Genomic DNA, 20,059 nt, shown 5'->3' with positions numbered 1-20,059 from the left:
GCAGTGGGAACTCATGCTGTCATCCTGAAAACAACAACGATGGGCAAGGGCACCCCACGCCTATGCCAGCAGCCTCCACGGCCCAGAAGCGTGGCCCTGTGGAGGCCCAGCCCCCAGACCAGCATGCTCAGGGCCCGTGAAGGGGTCAGGACTGCCTCTTGGCCTCGGCTTTCATGCGGGAAGGACCTTCAGTTGAGAGTTTAGGCATTCTTTATTAGAAAAGACTATTCATTAAACACTTTATGGTTGTATGACCTCATCAACACTTATGTGCAATTCTTTATTATGTAATATTTTTTACAGGGCTATATGTAATATAGTTTACAGGGCTGAGATTTCCATGAGGGGTAGTATTACATCTTATTCATCTTTACATCCAGTGCATAGAACTTAAGTACATCAACTTAAGTTGGTACTGTATCTGTCCATTCATGTGTATTAAGGTCATTCATTTGGTCAGTGTAAACATTTAAAATATACCATAATTTGGTTAACCCTATTTTGGTATTTCTTAGTCTTTTGAGTCCCTAAAAGCCTAAAAATAAAGTGACTATGTGCCTCTCTAGAATTCTAGAGGCCCTGACCGTGTGTGGTGCCTGCTGGAGCAACTGACATCAGTGAGGAGTTATAGGCTTCTTGAAAATGCGGAGGAAGCTGAGAGACACACACCAGGAGAACAGCTGGACAGAGGCATGGGCTCAGCCAGATAAAACAAAATCTTTTAAAAGCATTTCCCCAAGTATCAGCCTTTGAATGCCCTAAAAAAATATTGCTCCTGTCTATGTTAGCTTTTACATTAAACTTATTCAAGTAATGCTATATTGAAGAAAGAGTACAAAAGAACATTGCCTGGTACTAGGATGACTTCAAACAATTAAATAGAAATTGATGAAACTGTAAGAATAATTAAAAGTGGGCTTCACAAACTGAGCACTGCGGTTTGATTATAATTTTCCCTTCATTGCAAAGCTTAGTTGAACCATGCAATAGCCACAGAATCTATTTAGATAGTACTTTATGGTTTATAAAGTATATTCACATATGTCATCTCAAATGCAATAGAAGAAAGAATAATGCCTAGAGGGACACATTTGGGGCCAAAGTGTCTTAGCAATATCTTATTAGAGATTGATAATTTCACACCACAGATGGAAATCTGAAGGTAGAGACCAGAACTCTAAATCTTGTGGAATCTAGAAAACACCAGACTGATTTTACAGATGCCAGAATACACTCTGGCACTAGGTTTATCTAATTCCATTGAGTTGAAACAATAATTTGCCAAGGGCTGCCTGCATTCTGTGATTGCAATCTAGAAGTCAAGCTCAAAGCAAGGAAGGCAGGTGAGTTTCTAGTCTTTCCACTCATCTCCCAAGTGGGTAAAGCATAGGCCTAATGTTTTTCCTTCTCATTTATAAAACCTTCTTTCAGTTACCACTGCTTTCCCCACATTCAATTGGTCTACATGAAGTAAAACCTTTGTGCAGTTTCCTCAAGGAAAATTAGTATTCCTGGTTAAATATGCAACTTCTTATTCAAACCTAAATAACTGCCATACCATAATAGGCAGTGTGTGGTGATTCATTATCAACATGGATCAAATGCAATTATCAATATGCATTTGTTAGCAACCTCCTACCTTGTACAAGCCTCATCTAGCAGTGCTGTCCATGCCTAAACCAATCTTAGCCAGAAGTAAGATATGGTGTCCAAAAGCAAGGTCCAAAACCAGTCTTCTTGTGAGTTTTCCACTCAACACAACTCCACTGAGAAGAAAGAGTACCGAGGACAACATGACAGTGGTGAGAGGTCAAGTGAACCATTAGAAAATTGGTTGGTAGAGGGAAATGCTTTTAAAAAGAATTGAGGTACAGCTTAGTTGATGTGGCATGGATCTCCCATTACCTCAACCAACCATCATTTACTGAGTACTTAAGGATAAGGTGAAAGTGGCATTATATCTGCCCCCAAAGATATCATATTTTAGTGGAAAATACTGACATTGGAAATGGATACCTAGGACCTTCCAAGACATTTCAGAATATTATTGTTCTTCCTCTTCTGCATGGAAAGTAACTGACTAATCTTAGAAAGAGTAAAGGGCTGTGCCAGGATTACAAGACTATTACATGGCAGGCCAGGATCCACACAGAAAAGGAGGGAGATGATGAAGGGGGAGTGGTTTTCAAAGTGCTTAAGAAAGAGAAATTAGAGACTTCCTCTTATGCGTAGGAGATTTTCATGTTTCTGATAATAGTTTTAATACATAAAGTTGTATTTTAGTCAAACAACTGGAAAATAGTAATTCCTTGTTGATCAGCTGAGTATTTTCCCGGAAAAGTTAACATGAAAAGAACATAACACAGTCCCTAATTACTGAAGTGGTGAGAACATAGTAAATACTAGATGTGGTGTGTGGGCATGGGGGATAGAGAGAGAGAGAGAGAGAGAGAAATCAGTATCCTATTCATTCTAAAAATATCTCTATCTTGCTCTTGTATCACATCGTATAAACTCATAGTCTTGGTCAAAACAAAACCTGACAGGATGATTAAACACAAAGAATTGTGTACCAAGTGCAATAAGAAAACCATCATTTTTTTCTGAGCGCACTTCTGTACTCCCTGGAGAAATGTGTAGTCCCCACGTGAGGTCCTCTGCTTTCCTAGGAGATTTCTCTATAGTCTTCCTTACCAAACAACAATGTCTTGGTGTATGCTCTAGAATTAGGAATTTAAGTATATCAGCATGAAAGTTTTCACCCTTAACATACTAAATTAAATAGATTGTAAATGTAGGTATTTCTCTGCATTTTCCAGTTCATCCCCTTGAGCACAGTTAGCATTCTCTTAGTATTAATCAGTGATAATCACCAGCAGTGTGTGGAAAAGATTTGAATGTGATCTCACACAAACAAGAGTCATCCATCATGCAGATAGCGCATTCGCTGTTTACCTGCTGAAGTCGTGTTTGCCTGCGGTATATATTTAGAGAAAATCACTAGTACTCATCCTTAGCATGCATCCCCATTCCTTCACTGACTTATTTACTCATTCAAATGTTAATTAACTCTTTCTATGTCCCAGATACTCTTTTTGTCTACCCACAATACCTTTCCCCTTCTTCCATGTGGCACAGCCCAAATTTAGTTCCAACATTTACTCTTGGCCCACATGACCCGGCTAAAACCCAACTGAGCTAATCTTGACTCGTTCTCCTTGCAAAGGACTGATTTCCTGAGGGGCATAAATCTCAGTGCTGGCCAATGGAAACTGGGAGAAAATTTGCTGGGGTGTTCTGGGAAAGGTTTCTTTGCTTTTAAGACTGTGCAAGGAACAAACTGTGATAGCTTTATGTGTCAGCCTGGCTAGGCTATCACACCCATTTATTCAATTAAACACTAGCCTAGGTGTTGCTGTGAAAATATTTTATAAATGTGGTTACCATCTATAATCAGTTGGCTTTAGGTAAAGGAGGTTATGTTTGATAATCTGGGTGGGCTTCCAATCAGTTGAAAGGTCTTAAAAGCCAAACTGTTCCCCCAAGGAAGAAGAGATTCTGCCTCAAGCCTGCAGCATCAGCGCCTGCCTGAGAGTTTCCAACCTCTTCTCCTATCCTACAGATTCGTACTTGCCAGCTCCCATAATCACATACGCCAAGGACTTGACATTTCTCTAGACATATTGATTGATACATCAGTGGATAGGTAGCTCAGTAGATAGATCATTTGATTGATAGGTAGATAGATCAATAGATCAGCCTCTGGTCCTGTTTCTTGGATAACCCTGACTGCTACACTGTCTGTTTTTCAGTCTAGAAATTCAGATGAAGAATAAAAACATGGAAAGAACCTGAGTCTTTGATAATGTAATTGAGCTTCTGAGTTAGGCCTGGAGCCTCCCTTATTTGGGACTCCTTGTGTAGAGAGAAAATAAGTCCTTTTATTCTTTAAGCCATTTTGAGTTGGGAGTTCTGTTACCTGAAGCTGACAGCTGCAGATAAGAATAGGGAAACGAGCAGAAACCAATTCATACCCTGTATTGTATATACTCACAATTAGTCAACTACAGAAAGTTTAAGATGATGACAAATTCGTATTTGAGCCATTTTCTTTCAGATAACAAAGCACTTACTTTCACTGGCTAGAAGCTCAGACTAAGTGAATACACTGAAGAGTCTAGAAACTATTTTGTCTCTACAGGACTGATAGAAAAGTAGGAGAAGAGATGCAGCAAAGATGTCTGCGGTTATAGGCAGTTTCATTCTAAGGAAGGAAATCTTGAAAACATTATTTATATTCAGAAAATAGTAAAACTATGCTCAATACTTCTGGAAATTATTGATTAACTACCTTGTTCTTTATTTTACACTTTTGAGGCCTTACCAAAAAAAGGATTGTCTGTATGACTTCTTATTTTAATGTCTTATAACTGATGATTTTAGTTCTTCTTCTCACTCGGGATTACAGTTATAGTCAAATTACAAACAGCTGTGGTTCCTGCCCCAAGAATATGTGTAGGTGTGCACAAAATGCTTAATATCTTCTGCAGGGAACAGGTGTTGCATGGGCAGTATATGCCGCAAGGAAATACATTCACTCTTAGGTTGAGGCTATCTAATCTAGTTGCTAAGATTTTTTTTTTTGAGTTACACACATAGGAAAACAGGTATGTGACAGAAGCACAGAAACACTCCTAAAAAAGAGAAGCCTGCATTTCCACTGTGGCATTATATTCACAAGTTAATCATTTCTAAAAAATTTCAGTTACTTTGACCAATAACTACACAGAAGTGCAAACCAGTAGGTGGGAGCCTGAGAGGAGTGACAGATTGAGAGTAGTGATAGAGGAGTGATTTTCAGGATTCTTTTTCCCAGGAACTGCTCAGCATGCTTAAGGAACATTGCAAATGACAGTTTTAAACAGAAGTTTAAAAGAGAGTTTTTAAAAAAACGTTTTTACTTTTTTTAAAAGAAACACATCTAGACTTTACAACATGCATCTCAAATGCACATATTTTTCCTTTCTTCCAGTGATAAAATGGTGGCCATTGCCATTTACTGAGCACTTACCATCTAGTTGGTGTGCTGGTCCTGAGGGGGATACAAAAAGAGCAGTGTTTTCCAGTGCAATAGGACACTGTAAAAATTACGAACTCTTGCTGATAGTGTGACATCCCGTGTAATAGGTTTGAAATGCATAAGGAAACATAACATTGCAGCCAAGCTCTCTTTTATGGGCTGATTTGGCTCCTACCAAGAGCAAAGGCAGGTCTTAGAGTCCCTTTGAACCAGGCCAGGTGATGAGTCCTGGCAAAAATGCAAACTCGTGCAGCTCACTCACCTGTCTTCAGGACATGCAAATGTCTCCATTCCTGATTAGTCTGACCTTACTCTTAGGATCCCCCCATGAAAAGGGAAAAGAGCTTGACTCGTCTCCTTGAAATAACTTTTTAATGCATATAGAAATTAACCTCTCTATCTCAGTGTTCTCAAAATGTGTCCATCGGCCATGAACGTGAGTATTGTGGGATGCTCAGTGAGACTCCATGTTGCTGGGTGCATAGGACTTTCATTGCTAACAAGCTCCTGCAGGGGTTCTTATGTTCATGGAAGTTGATTACTAGATAACTGCTGATGTTGGTCCAGATACCTATTCACAAGTTCACTGACCCAGAGGCTGACCTAGATGGGATACATCAGCTAGCATCTGTCCCTGTCTGTCTTCTGGGTGGCTCTGGCCAATGGACCCTGGAAGCTGATCGGGAAAAGGTGAAGCATGACTGAGTTATTTATTCCCTGGGCTTCCTCTCTGCTATGTTGCCTGCAGACAACCTTCTGCAACTCAGGACTTTCTCTGTGAGTCTGTAATGACTCACATCTCTTGTCCCTTTGGGCCCCGATGTGGTAACAGCTCCTCTGCTGTCACTAGCCCTGGAGTACTGCACTTTGTGAAAGGACCCTTCATAAATAAACTCTCTTTTAATCTAATGTGAGTGTGCCATTGCTTTCTGTCGGAATCTTGACTGAAACATATATTTAGTAATGTAACTAATAATATTTTATGTTTCACAAATTGCTTTTAAGGTATTTTTTATATTTACAACAAAATACAATGTAAGTAAAGCAGAGTTTTTAAAAAAATCACCATTTTATAAATAAGAAAACTGATGCCAAGAGAAGCTGAATACTTGTTAAAGTTCACCTCGCGGATGAGTGGGAGAACCGGAGAGCAAGTCGGGTTTAATGATTCTGAAGTTCGAGCTCTTTACACTGCATCAAGCTGCCTGTCCTCTTCCTTCCCCAGCATGTGTCACATCACCTGATACCATCACCTGGCACAAGTGCAATTGAAATGACATCTTTTGGGTAACAATGCACAATGAAAGAAAGAATTCAGCGAATTCCATGTATTCATTTCAGTTGAGGCTGAGACACAGGAACCCAGGGAGTGGGAGGGCAATGTTCTCAGGGGGAGGCAAGCTTCTTAGCAGTTTCACATATCATCATGTGCAACTGGCTTTTGCACAGACTGGTTGTCGAGGATCTTTCCCTCCAAGAGTGACTTACCCACCCTTTCCTTGGGCTCCCCCTGTATTCTGGGCCAGCAGCTGTCACAGCACCTCCAACACTTTTTCTAAGACTCTTCCTTTAGATCGGCAGCTCCCTCATAATGGAAGTCTATTTTGTTTCAGATGCTTCTGTATCTCCCATTTCTTGCCTAGCTCTGGGCACGCAGTAAGTGTTGAGAAAGTATTTGTTGACTGACTAAAAGAGAAAGCATCTGTCTAGTGCCTCTGTACACCAGCTTTATTATAAAATCTTGGTTACTTTAGTCCTTAGTCTTTCATCTTTTAATTCAGCCAGTTGCCAATTTCTGTGGATCCTACTTTTGGAGTCTTTCTTAGATGTGTTCCTTCCTTCTCTTTCCCACTGACACTACCCTAGTTCAGCTTCTCGGTGCTTCTTTTCATAGGACTTGGTTTTAAAAGTTTCTTAAAACTCCTTACTTCTGGTTTTGGCCTGTGCCAACACTGGCTTTGTCTCCCGGGGTCCAGCTCTGGTCCCATCACTCCCCACCACAAGCTTTCAAAGCCTTCAGAGCAATAGTCCGGACACCTGAGCACAGCCTTCTAAGGCTGTACACCTGGCTCCATATTTATATCTCCAAACATCCTTTTATACACCCCATGTTCTAGCCAGCCTGAAATTTGCCCTGTTTCTATTACTCCTGATTTCCTCCAGGTTCCATGGCTTTGCTGGTAGGGTTTTAACACCTGAAATACCAGGTACGCCTGTCCGCAGGAAGAAGCTCCTTCTTCCCTGAAACATTCTGCTCGTGTACATCTTTTTTGGGAGTAATTTTTCCTTATTTTGAACTCCCATATTACCTTATTGGTAGCATTTTAGTGGTGTTTAATACTTTCTGGGTATTAGAATTATTTATGTTACCCCTCTACATCTTACTTCTTTACTGGTAAGTACTCAAATTGAGGACGCATATCTAAATTATCCTTGTATTTTCTTATGTATGGTGCTTTGTACATAGGACAAAGCAATCAGTTTTAATTTACTGAATGAATGTGTGCAACTGCTCAAGGAAAGCCTGGCAATAAATGAGGTCATCAGTATCCATAAAGGTTAGTTAGATCCTGAAGATATGAAAAAAAAAATCAGAGGGGTATATCACTCTAGTAAAGACAGAAGAAAAAGAAAGATGCCTATGTCACCAGACACCTAGAGAGGCTTCGCTTACCTGAGCAGGAGATGAGAATGAGGGAGACTGGACAGGAGAGGAGCAGACCCTGAAGCTTAGCTGAGAAAGTGACTGGGACGAGGGGGTGATGGGCAACTCTGCAGCAGACCTAAGGACAGACAGGAAGGAAGGGAATGTTGACGGTACAAATGACAAAGTAGTATAAATAGGTCCGGAATGAGACTGAAAAGGAATGTGGCAACAATGAAAATGGCTGGACTTGGGGACCAACAGCGAGCTGACGTGCTTGGATGTCGGTGGAGTAGGGAAAGAGAGGAATCAGAGGCGGGCAGAGTTACAGCAGACTTAGATCCTTAGGCTGACGTTGGGGAAAAGCCTTTGATATCCAAGATGCTTTTTGGCCACTTACGTTTAGCAGTAGCACTGACCTGGGGGATTGAGGTCACCTCAGAACCGGAGAAGAGGTCAGAGCAGAGGTTCAGTGCTGTGAAAGGACTCTGAAAGGACTCATGGACTTCCCAGCAGCCTCTTCTTCCAGCTGTGACATGGATTGGTTATCTGTTCCAAATGGGGAATACTGATACTCTAAGCAGTTTGTCTAGGCTATACTTATAATTCTATCTGGGTCATGGAATTCCCTTCCTACTGCAGTTATACACTGAATATCCAGTTCCAAATCAGAGAGTGATTCAACATGGAGAGCAAGGCACTGAGAACTCCTGGATTATTTTTCTAGGCTTTTAAATTCTTTACTGAACAAATCTAATTTCTCAATTTCTCTGCTGGGATCTCAGCACCAGTTAAATGAATTCCACAGTATTCAGGTCAAAGTGATATCATGGAAGTTAATTAATGAATGTCTTATTTATAAATCCTTGCAAAGAATTGTTTTACTTCAAACCTTCAGGATGAAACCAAATTGAACTTAAGTCTTTCCGTGTCAATGGCTTTTCAAAGCAACAGTCTCTTTCTCCCTTTGGAGAAATCAGCATAAATACAATTGGAATTTATCTAAACAAAAGAATGGGACATTGTTTTCATTCCAAAATAAAATGGAATTTTTCTTGGAAAGGAGGTCTTTTTCTACTCAGTGTTTAATTTCCACACAATTTTACCTTCTCTCACTGCCTGTTAATTATGCAGGACTGGGGAACACTTAGATTTAAGTGGTGAGCAGAGTTTATCCAGGGAGACAGAATCAGGGCAAAGCTGCATATTACATTCATCTTTAAATTTCTGCACCCTTGGCTTTCTGTGGCCTGTAACGATAGCTACATGGCTAAATATTATTTTTTCATATTTACCTCTCTTGGGGTATGTGGGTAAATGCCAAAGAACCAAATAGCTGGAATAGTAGTTTTGAGAAATAATAGTTTTGAGAAATAATAGTTTTGAGAAATCTCTCCACATTTTACAAGCCCATTCATTGCATGGGAGAGATGACAAATCTGTGGAGAAGTCTCATTTGGTGCCCATACAAAAATAACCCCACAGTTCTCTGTGGTATTTGGTGATCTCCTGTTTTGTTGTTTCAGGGTGAAAGTTGTATAAATCATAAGCACCATTCTGCTGGAGGCGAGATTACAGCAAAGAAAGAAAGAGTTGGTGAAGGTTGAGGTCCTTAGTTGTAGAAAACAGAAAGGGTGGTGAGCTCTAAAAATGAGAGTTTGATTTTAGCCAAACTGTGAAGGGGACAATTGTTTTCCATATTCTTTTTTTTTTTCCTCTCCCCATACATCTGCGCTCCTCTCCTCCACCTAAAGCACATTCTTCATGTGGATTTCTGGGCTGCTGAGCATTTAGGTTTCATTGGAACCAAAAGTTTTATTGCCAAATGATTGGCTGATGCTTGAGAGAGAGGTGTGGGAGTAACTGTGGCTTAGGCCCATGCAGGGTCTATTTTGGGGCCTTTTAATAAAAAGAAGGATCTGCCCAGTGAGAAGGGGTTGGGTGAGGGTAGATATCTTGCTGGAAGTGGGATGAGGAATGCTTTTAAGACTCAGATGGTAAAACTTTTAGGCATTGCACTAACTCAGAAAAAGAGCCACCTCTGAACCCTTTAAATCACAGGATCTAGTGAGATGCCTCCCCTACTTCTTCCAAAGGCCCAGAACAATAGGTCACTATAGCTGGGCAGAAAGTTTCACTTGGTTGTCACTAACAGTGGACCTTGTACTCAGCCCCAAGATACTACGTTTGATTTTCAGAATTAAACCAAATCTTTTCTGAGATTCAGGTTCAACCTAATATTTTTCATATCCAGTTTCCAGCTGGAATAAGGTTCCAAAGTTCCAGAATGTTCATAAGAAAACTGCATTTTGCAAATATCCAAGCAGTGCTGCAGGCGCCAGGGGTTTGGACGACCATTATTAATAGTCCCGATAAACTTCACAGAAGCATCCACAGCTTTGGCTTACTGTCCTGATAGAATTATAACTACTTTTGATTTTCTTCTATCTGTAGAACTTTTTAAAAGAATAACAGAGTGGAAATGTTTTGAAATTATACTATTCACATCCCATAAACTTACTCTCTGTGTAACATATTGGCCCATTTTCTAAGGAATTTTTTTTTTTTTTTTTTTGCCGAGGATATATATGGCTATATCATTACCACACTGTGAATCATGGATTGAGAAAAGCCCAAAAGAAAATAAGAAAAAATAAATTTCTCTGTTTATCTTACAGGGAAAATAAAAATTGGATTTCTCACAGGATGCCTATGAAGTATTTGATAAGCCATAAATCCTTAATCTCCAGAAGAGTCAGCATGCCATGTTGGAATAGGATGATATCAGAGAGAAGTTTTTCCTCTAGCTAACTCCGTAATATTAGGTAAGTGTGGCAAGAACTCTTGGTTGTCTACTCAAATGCCAACAGTGCCCTAATTTGACAACTTTCCCACAGGCTGACAAATCTCCACTTACAAGGAGACTGGGCTGCTGCTCATTCCCAGGGGTGGAATCCTGATTGGTCTAAGCCAGATACAGAACACACTTCTCCTTTGTCAGTGAATGCATTAGTGTTGCTATTGGTTATTTACAAAAACGTCAACATGCCAAGTGTACTTTCAGGTGGGGGACAGTATGAAAGGGGACGGCTTTGATGGGCATGTGACATACACTCTCTCCATTTTGTAGTTAAGGGATCACCAGACTCACTAATATTCTCAAGTCCACTTAACTATGAAGCATCAGCCTAGGATTGCCTGGCTCTTTGGCATGAGGCCATCCCACAGTATCTGAAGGCAGACTTCTTCAGAAAGAGAACTTGTTATATCCGAGTGTGATACATAGGAAGATTATGGCAGTTTCCATTTTTCAGAATGCAAATACATTCTAATATATCTGGAGTGATCCTTACGCTCTGATGATTCAATCTCTCCTTCTTCCCGAAAATGAAAGAAATGATGGAGATCAGACACTGGCATGGTTTTCTTTGCTAATGGGGACTATAGTATTCAGAGTTTGCTTTGCCTAGATTGTCTCTTATATGAAACCTTTCCTGACTCTGCTCTGTGCTCCCAGCGTGCTCTGTGCACACGACCCCTGTAAATGTGTTTTTCTCATTCAGCCATAGCTTCCTGAAGGCAAGATGGTACTTACTTTAAAATCCCTGCATCCCTGTTGGGGGAATAAATCAAGTTTGTTGGTTATGAACAAGCTCAGTCTTCTGGTGGCCGACTGGTAATTTTTTCAACAACATTCTTTGAGCTGCTAATATATGCCAGGCTGTGTGCTCGGCAGAGAAGACAAATCAGCAATGAGGAAGCAGACGGGATGCCCCAGGGCTTCTTTGCTGTAGGAGTGCCAACTACACCCTAAGCCCATGTGTGCCCAGTGCAGCCTGAAGTTGTGCAGTTAGGGGGCCCGGATGTGCCCTTGAGCTCAAACCGCCATGAGGCATGTGATTTTATGTACCAAAAGAAATAAAGATGCTGTGTCCCTGCATTCGACTTGAAGGCTGAGCCTGTGTTTGCCATGACCTCTATCCCATCTTTAGATTCAGAACAATCCAACCTCACAAACTGCAGTGGAAACTTTCATGGAGGCATAGGAGAAGGACGGGAGATGTGCCCAGTCAGAGAATTGTATTCAACATCCCCTGCTTCACCCCAAACATTGTCATCTCAGACAGGATAACTTTGTGACGTTCTGAACTTGCAGCTGTTTGTGCATAGCTTTTCTTCGTTTGCCATGCTGTTCAGGACATGCTGTCTGGATCCCATATCTGCAGGGGCGGATGTCGAAGGCTGGAGACCTTGCACCTACTCAGTTCTCCTTCCATCTTCTTTTGTTTGCTGTTTCTCCCAATAATCTTTCATAAAGTGTCTTAACGTTGTAGGAGGTTTCTAGTGCATTCATGTGCTTGTGCTTTCAAAACAACATTTTATCTTCCAGATTCACAGGCAGAGTGGGAAAAAAACACACCAAAACAAACCCCTACACATTTAAAATAATCCACAAGGAAAGCCTGCATTGGAAAGCATATTGCCATATAATTATCCTGTTTACAATTTCTTGTGCATCTTTTCTCATAGAAAAATGCAGATTTGGAAACAAAGCAGGACAAAGATGCCAGAAAGCCCTGGCAAGGCTCTGACCACTGCCTGCTTAGGAATGGCCACAAAGAGGGAGAAATGTGTTTGCAATTAGGACTGCCCAGAGCAGGTCCGATTACATCTGCACACAGCCAAGCTGAGATTTCCAGAATGAAGTTGCCGTATGGGTCTAAGTGGATAAAAGGCAACTTAGGCAGGAGCCATTACAAGGAGAAAAACAGGGCCTCCCACCACCCACTCTGGTGTTACTCTCTTCCGGACTGTCTCCTACCTCCTGAATGAAGAGGACCAGAATCACCGTCATTTTAGGCCCTCTTACGTTATAGTTCACAAGGTGTTCATGCTCGTTTCAGCAACAGACAAAAAAAGGAGAGATAAAATGAGTGTTATGAAGTGCTTTCCAGGCTAGCTGTGATTTACCAAATGACCAAGGCATGTTAAAGAGATCCCAGCAGGGCGCTGGACAGCCACGGGCACACCGTTGCACCGCCCTGCTTTGAGGAGCAGCAGTCACGCCAGCTTCCCGGCTCGGAAGGCCTCTGCCGTGGGCTCTCTGCTGCGACAGTCAGCGTAGCCCATGGCCAAGGGCAAAGCAAGGTCTTCTGCCTAAAGGAATATTATTTATATATTCTCTGTAAAGTTACTAAGGTTCCCCTCCCTTGCCATCATTTTCTAACACAAAAATGCTCCTTCAAACTTGCTGCCATTCTTCAGTTAAAGAGCAAAACACATAACAGAACCTGGCGTTCCCCATAGTGCCCTGCTATCCCTGTTGGGTCTGAGCTTCATCGTGTGTGGGGGTGGCGGGGGTGCCCCACACAGATCATTTCCATATCCTTCCTGAGGCAGAAGGGATGATCTGACAGTCAATCAGAAATTTATCTTCTCCTTCCGTTTTCCTGACCATATCCCTTTGCTTGGAGACTTTCAAATGAATTTATATTATTGTTTTTTCAAAGCCTTTTCAATAAATTATGACTAATTGTAATGATACCACTCTGTATGAAATTTTTACCTAGAGCCTCATAAGGGCCTTTTAAGAAGTGTTAATAATTTCATACACACACACACACACACACACACACACACATGCACACACGCACACACACACGTGTGCGCACACACACACACACACACACACACACACACACATACCATCTTTCTATTACCACCACTTCTGCTCACACAAAGATGAAGAAATTCAGATAGCAACTTTAAATGGGTCAACATTTCTCTAATACTCTACCTTTTATTGCCAATTAATCAGAGCTGGTTCTTTACTGAACAGAACCCACGTTAGCTATCAACATTGTATCTCTAGATCCAAACACTTTCTTTTGCATGTATTTTCAGTCAGAAGATGACTTTTATAAACACTGTCTCTAATAGTGTGTCCAGACAATACAGAATCCAAATTGGGACATTTAAGAGTGATGAGGCATTATTTACAATTATTCCGGGACAGTAGCCATATGTTGGCACTTTCCTGGGCAAACCAGGTTGCATGTTCTCCTTATTCTTAAGTGACTTTTCTGAATTTATGGATCTGTGTTCAACACATTTTCTATACAGCCTTGCCCCTGCCTGTTTCGCAGTCTGGCCTGGTTGTTCAGAGACCTGGCACAAACCTGCAAGATGACCATGACCGGAAGGGGTCCTGAGTTCTGGGTCCTGAGGCCCTGATTGATTCGGAGTGCCTTTATTGTTTCCATGGTGGTCTGGAGACAGCATCCATGACAGTGTAGAAAAAATATTAAGAGGGTGATTTTAGGGAGCTTTATTATATTATCACCAGAAAAAGGATGTTTAATGTCTGAGGGGCAGCAGAAGCCCTTTCTAAGCCACATTTGGCCCTTTCTAGAGCTGCTTCTGCGAGTCTATCTTAGAGGGGAAGACTAAGGACTCTTCCTCTTGGCTGTGGACTGACCCAGGTTGCTGGCTTCCCAGTTAGTTACCCAAGACCCCTAATTTCTGGAGACCTACTCTCAGGACCTGGCTGGCTGGCTGGGAAGCCATGGCCTTGCTTCTCCCTGGACATTTGATCCCTGCCTCCCTTTATATTTGACTTGTCAGCACAGATCTCCTCCCTGCACAGCCAAACGTGATAATTTCTCTCTCAAAATCTGTTTTCAAATGTAATATCCTTGAGACTAGTTTCATTCTCATACAAACTCAGAATTCCACCAGGGTTGATTTTGCTGGAATTCAGATTCAAACTTTTTCCTGTTGTGCTAATTCATACACCATGGGTTTGAAAATTATCTTCCTCCTAGATGGGATCATTTCGGATCAGTTTTCCCTTCCCACTCCTCATCAAAAATGTCAAGATTTTGAGCCCATCATTTAGCCCTTTTTCATGTTTTTTCAAATGAAATGGTCTTCCAAACCCTGTCTCTTGCCTTTGGCAGGCACATTTTGCTGACGGAGTGAGAATTTCCAGGAGTCTAGCTGAAGGGCGGGATTAGTGTGCCCCTGTATATTTCTTGAGTGCTTTACAGCAATGCCAGTAATAAATGAAGAATGCTGCTTCTAACTGCCTCTTGCTGAAATTTTCAGGGCTGATTAAATATTTGCATGATGTGGTCTAGTCCTGAGTAATGCCTGAAAGGTCAATGAGGAGCAACCCAAGCCTCTCTCTTCCTTTCCGTGACTGATGAAAGGACATTCAGCATTAAGCTCAGTAACACTGTAATACAAAGATGCAATAACTTTCCTCTAATGAGTCATTGCTATCTATTTGAAAATATAAGTACATTTATATAAAATGGTAATGTCATGCTGTGTCCAGGCTTTTCACATTATTGCTTCCTTTTCCCCTTGCCATGTATCATGCATGAATTTCTAATGGAGATTCAAACAACAAAATGTTACCAATTTAATTGCCAGGGGTAGCTCTGGATGTTCAATTCAGCTTTTGCAGCAGTGGTAAAGAAAGCCGAACAAGGAAGTCTTCTGGAATGCTAGCAAAAGTGTGATAAAATGTGGTAGGTCCAATCCTCTTTGATGTTAAGCATCGTTGCCTGTTGTAACGACGTTATCGTTTGGTTGACGTTACTGGGGAATGAAGTGTTCCACATAAATGCATTTTCCAGATAACTGGAGCTGACTTCTTTCCCTGCTAAACTTTACTTTTTGAGGTAAGAGTGTGGATGAAATCTTTCTAAAATATCCAATATTTTCTTGCCTTCTTAAACAGAGGAAAGAAAGCACAAGTAATATTTTCTTCTTGACCCAGAGATGTCTAATAGTGGTGTCAAGTTTAGAACAGGAGGGTTTGTTTTGAAAGTTTGTACTATTTATAATTTATATCCCACTTACTCCTGAAAAGAACTTGAGGTAAATTACAGTAAAATTGCATGCAATAGACCAGTGCTCTGACAAGTATCTAGAATGTAGACTTTATATTGAAGTCAGATGCATGTACTTTCAATATTAGGCAGCAAAAGGGACATCTTGTTGTGAAAACCAAAGTAGTTGGCTTATTTATTCTCTCAGCTGGAGTTCTATATTGAATAAATATGGAGGTGGCCTAGTACCAAAGTTTGCTAAAGCAGCTATGAAGCAATCTACAGCTTTGCTCTACTGAGAACACCAATATCAGCCAACCCAATTCCCTCCCCCCAGACAAGGGTCACATTCCCAGAACTCCCTGTCTCCTGTCATTGCCCATGTCTCTCATCTTCCTCTCAACCTTTGGCCTCCCTCATTCATCTTCCCCACAGTCTACAAAGTCTTGTATGTATTCTTCTACCTCTTTCATGATCACATCCTTACTCCCAACTCCTCCTAAATCAGAGCTTAGATAAATACCTCTACTTCCTTCAATCTTTTCTTCTACCCAGAAGGTGTATAACTAAATCCATTCTTGCTTCTTATAAATAGGGGGACTAGAGAAAAGTTATGTGAAGAGCTAAGTAGACTAGTAGATTTAGTCAAATTAATGGGTCAGAATACACAAGAGAAAGTGAAGTATTGGTGCCATTCCTGGGCTTTGAGTTATTTAGTAGTCTGTTTTGGCAAGAATAAAATTAATTGCTGATTACTCTAATTACCTGAGAGAGAATATGAGCCTTGCAGGTATGCATAATGGTAAAAGGACTTGATCATGGCCACCTGTTATCAGAAACTATGAAAAGCCCTAAACGATGACAACAATAGCAACAACACAAAAATGGCATTGCTGAGTCATCCCTGTGTAGCTGAAGCAAAACAAGGGAATTGTTCATTCACAGGTGCTCAGCCCTCTCTCTGGATATTATAGTCCGTGCTGGTTCGGTTCCTTTCTGGTGGGCCACTCTTCTGTTTGTCTTAGAGTGACTCTAAATTAAGTTTTCTGGTTCGATTATGACTATGTAGTGCTTATTACTAAGAACAACAACTTGCTTGAAGTGGCCCAAATATACTTAAGGGAAAGGTGCTTAGCATGACTCAGATGTTGTGTCCAGAGTATGTCCAAGCTTGTGTGTGTGGCTTCCGGAAATCCCAGGAGGACTGTGGAGGCTCCCTGAGGTCTGTGCCCTCCTCCTCCTGGGCCTCCCTTCTCTTCGTGAGGGCAGAGGAGGGAGGCAGCTCCCAGCTCAGTGCTTGGGTCCTGAATGATTGAAAACGCTTTAGGGACATAACAAAGTGTTTTCTTCAGGAAAGGCCTGGAGATCCTGGTCTATGAGGTATTTACATTCACAATACCTTATTATTTACTCAGTCTCCACAATGGCTGGTTGAAAAGTGAGGCCTTCTATAAATTAGAATAGTGTGGTAGGAGGGTGCTGGCAAGTGGGAACAGTAGTTGAGGGGAGGTTCACCTGTACACTTCAGTTCTTCTAACACTTATTAGATAAAACCAGTCAAGAATATGGCACTTTCCCCCAGGTGACGATTTTGTATCTATTGATACAACTGATATAATTGCTTCAGTATAGTCTTTTTAAATCAGGTTATCATTTTATTGCTATTTTATGAGATACCTGTGCCATTGATTGATGGGTGCAAACAACTTTAATTATATCTTGGGCTCTATGTTAGGCCAGGGATTATGAAGGTAGAAATAATTAGGTGTTGTTGCTTATAGCTGTGATGTCGCTTATAGCGTAGCAAGAAGGTATCTGGCCAAGCAAACATTAAAGCACAGTAAGATTGTTGCTATAAAGGTCGGTTGGTATTTGCATGATCTTAGATTTCCTGTGGGAATAGAGAGAAGGGGTGGAAGAGGTCCTCTAGTATTAATTCCTCCAGGGCTTCTAAATTTTCCTTTGATTGGGAAAGCTGGCCTTTGAGTGGTATGCATACGGTACTCTGCTTACTAAATGGGGAGGAGAGGCAGAGAAGCTGGTGTGCAGACAGTGCAAATGCAGAGAAAGAGTTCTTGCCAGTATCTTCCTGCTGATGCTCACTGGGCCTTGGGAGAGAAGTTGTGGGGTGAAGTGGGGACACAGTGCATTTTCCAAATAGGAAGCTCTATAAATTCTAGGCTCCCAGTTGTATGGTGAACAGGAAGCATTTGTTTGTCTATGGATGTTCAAGACCCTCAATGGATGTTGCTCTGCATCTGTGTCCTCAAATAAAGAAAGCATGCATACTATTTTTATAGCAATGACTTTAGTAACTGATCACACATTTATGCACACACAGTGTGATGCCTAACTCCTTTGTAGGGAACTCACACGATCCTTTTGTGATAACTGTGTAAAGAATTTTATTCCAAGGAATGAAATCCTTTATATGTAATTTTAGATTGAAATGCAGTGATTTATCTGCAAAAGACTTTTGCATATGTGGCAGTGGCTGCTCCAAAATAAGTAACAGATGATGTAGGGCTCCATTGAAACCCAAATTTGTGCCAGGCATTCTTTAAATATGAAAATATGCCATTATAAGAAATGTGTCAGGAATTTAGCCTTTTATGTCTGTCTAGTTTTATTTAGTCATGAGCAAAATATGACAGAGAAAGCCCCAATGAACATCTCAGCTCCAGTTTGGAAGGCAGTAGTCCGGACTGTCTTCTGGGAAATGACAAATGTGAGCTCTGCAGCAAATGCAGGCTAGAAATAAATGATGATGGCCAAATATTAGGTAAAGTACTTCCCCAGAAGTCCATGCCCTATTCTTACTGTCTACTTCTTGGCCATTGAAATTATTCAGCAGTGTTGGGAATTTAGACTGCTTGAATGCTAGAGTCTTCAGTGTGTGTTCCTAACCTTAGCTAACTAGCTAATTGGCAAGAACAAACATAACTGGTATTAGAATAAGACCTCAAAACACACACTAACCTTAGAACTAGGAATATTAGAAATGTTCCATACAGACCTAGGCAATATCCTAGAACTAAGACTTTAGAAACCTTTGTCCTTATAAAACTTTCTTTAATTTGCTTCTTCCAAAACTGTGTAATGTATTAGTAGGTCCATTTTTGAGCACAAGCATATTTAGGGAATATGAAAACCTTACTATATTTTATTGAAACAACTATTCCATTTGCACAGATGTGCATTTGAATCAGTACATTTCAAAATGCATTGAGAAAGCATAATTTTTGGAAGGAGTCAGCAAAACTTTATTTGCTCAAAATACCTAAAACAGACATTTTATGTCCTCATTAAAATGTCTTTCCTCAGTCTCGTTTAGTGAAATCTGCTGTATCACCTGCCCTGGAAGAATGAATGATAAATAAGTAAATTAGAATTTCTTCCTTGTTTATGTGAGAAAGAAATATCAGTGTCACCACCACTAAAAGTCACCCAGAAAAGTAAGAGAAAGTTTGAGCTGTTGCACTAGCAGACCTAACGTGCAATAGCTCTTCACTAAATTTTCAGACTGTTACAGCTTCCACCATGGTTCAGTTTAGCAGCAATACTATTCAGATGGCAAGGATAAATTTTCTGTGACCTATTTTCTTTAACCTTCATATGACCTTGAAGCTTTTTTTTTTTTTTTTTTTTGTCTATCTTTTCCCCTTATTCTGCCTGCCTTCTACCTTGCCCAGCCATGGGTAACTTCAAAGAAATTCTCTGTCTGATACTAGGTTTATTGCTTGGGGATTCATTTCACTACATGAAGTGCCATTCGCTTATAAATGGTCTCCCCAAAAATAGGGGCAAAAGGAGTCATTAAAATTTTTCTCATGTTTTTCTTAGCAGGAAAACGTCTGGATGAGGAAAAATGTGGATTCTTTACACGCAGTGGCATATTTTCTGTTGGCTATTTATAATTCACATTTCTCCCCATGTACTTGAAATAAAAGTCACTTTTAAAAATAGAGGCTGTAATTTTAAAAACTGAAATCAATAGTCAGAAATCCCTGCAAATAAATTAGGGCAGACACTTCATTGCTTCTTGTTCTCATTCTCTCTCCGTGACCCTTTTTATTTTTAATAAGTGCTCCAGGATACCTTTCACAAGTCTTTCATTCTTTCAAAGCTTATTATTTTTAGCACTATAAACATATCCACTCTACATGTAACAATGACACATACATAATCCACAAACAGGTTAGATGAACAAGCCCTAAGAACACGTTTAAAAGCAACTTTAAATTAAATGCCTACAATATCTGAATTTGTGAAGTTGTAGGTTAGTATGTTGAAAAGAAAAAAATGGAGCATTTATAAACATTGAAAGTAACACAAAGCCATAACCAGACTGAATTTTGGACATGGATAATCAGAACAATCTGTAGCCTGTCTGTGGCTAATGGGATGTTTCTCCCAGCTTTGTCACCATGGCAAATACTTCATAATACACAAACATTTGTAGTGCTAAAATCCACCCACTCTTGTTGAAAGATGGCC

General features: G+C 40.6%; 1 long non-coding RNA gene across 2 annotated transcripts in view; it reads left to right on the top strand.

The window, feature by feature from the left end:
* LOC140850499 (uncharacterized) overlaps nucleotides 1-20,059 on the top strand; it is a 291,177-nt gene that overhangs the window by 178,576 nt on the left and 92,542 nt on the right. For both annotated transcript variants that reach the window (XR_012133413.1, XR_012133412.1), the window contains one exon: nucleotides 10,403-10,549. This is a non-coding gene — a long non-coding RNA (uncharacterized lncRNA). The remainder of the gene's footprint in view (nucleotides 1-10,402; nucleotides 10,550-20,059) is intronic.

This window comes from Manis javanica, chromosome 7 (genome assembly GCF_040802235.1).
Source record: "Manis javanica isolate MJ-LG chromosome 7, MJ_LKY, whole genome shotgun sequence".
Taxonomy (NCBI): domain Eukaryota; kingdom Metazoa; phylum Chordata; class Mammalia; order Pholidota; family Manidae; genus Manis; species Manis javanica.
This window is presented reverse-complemented; position numbering and strand designations above follow the sequence as displayed.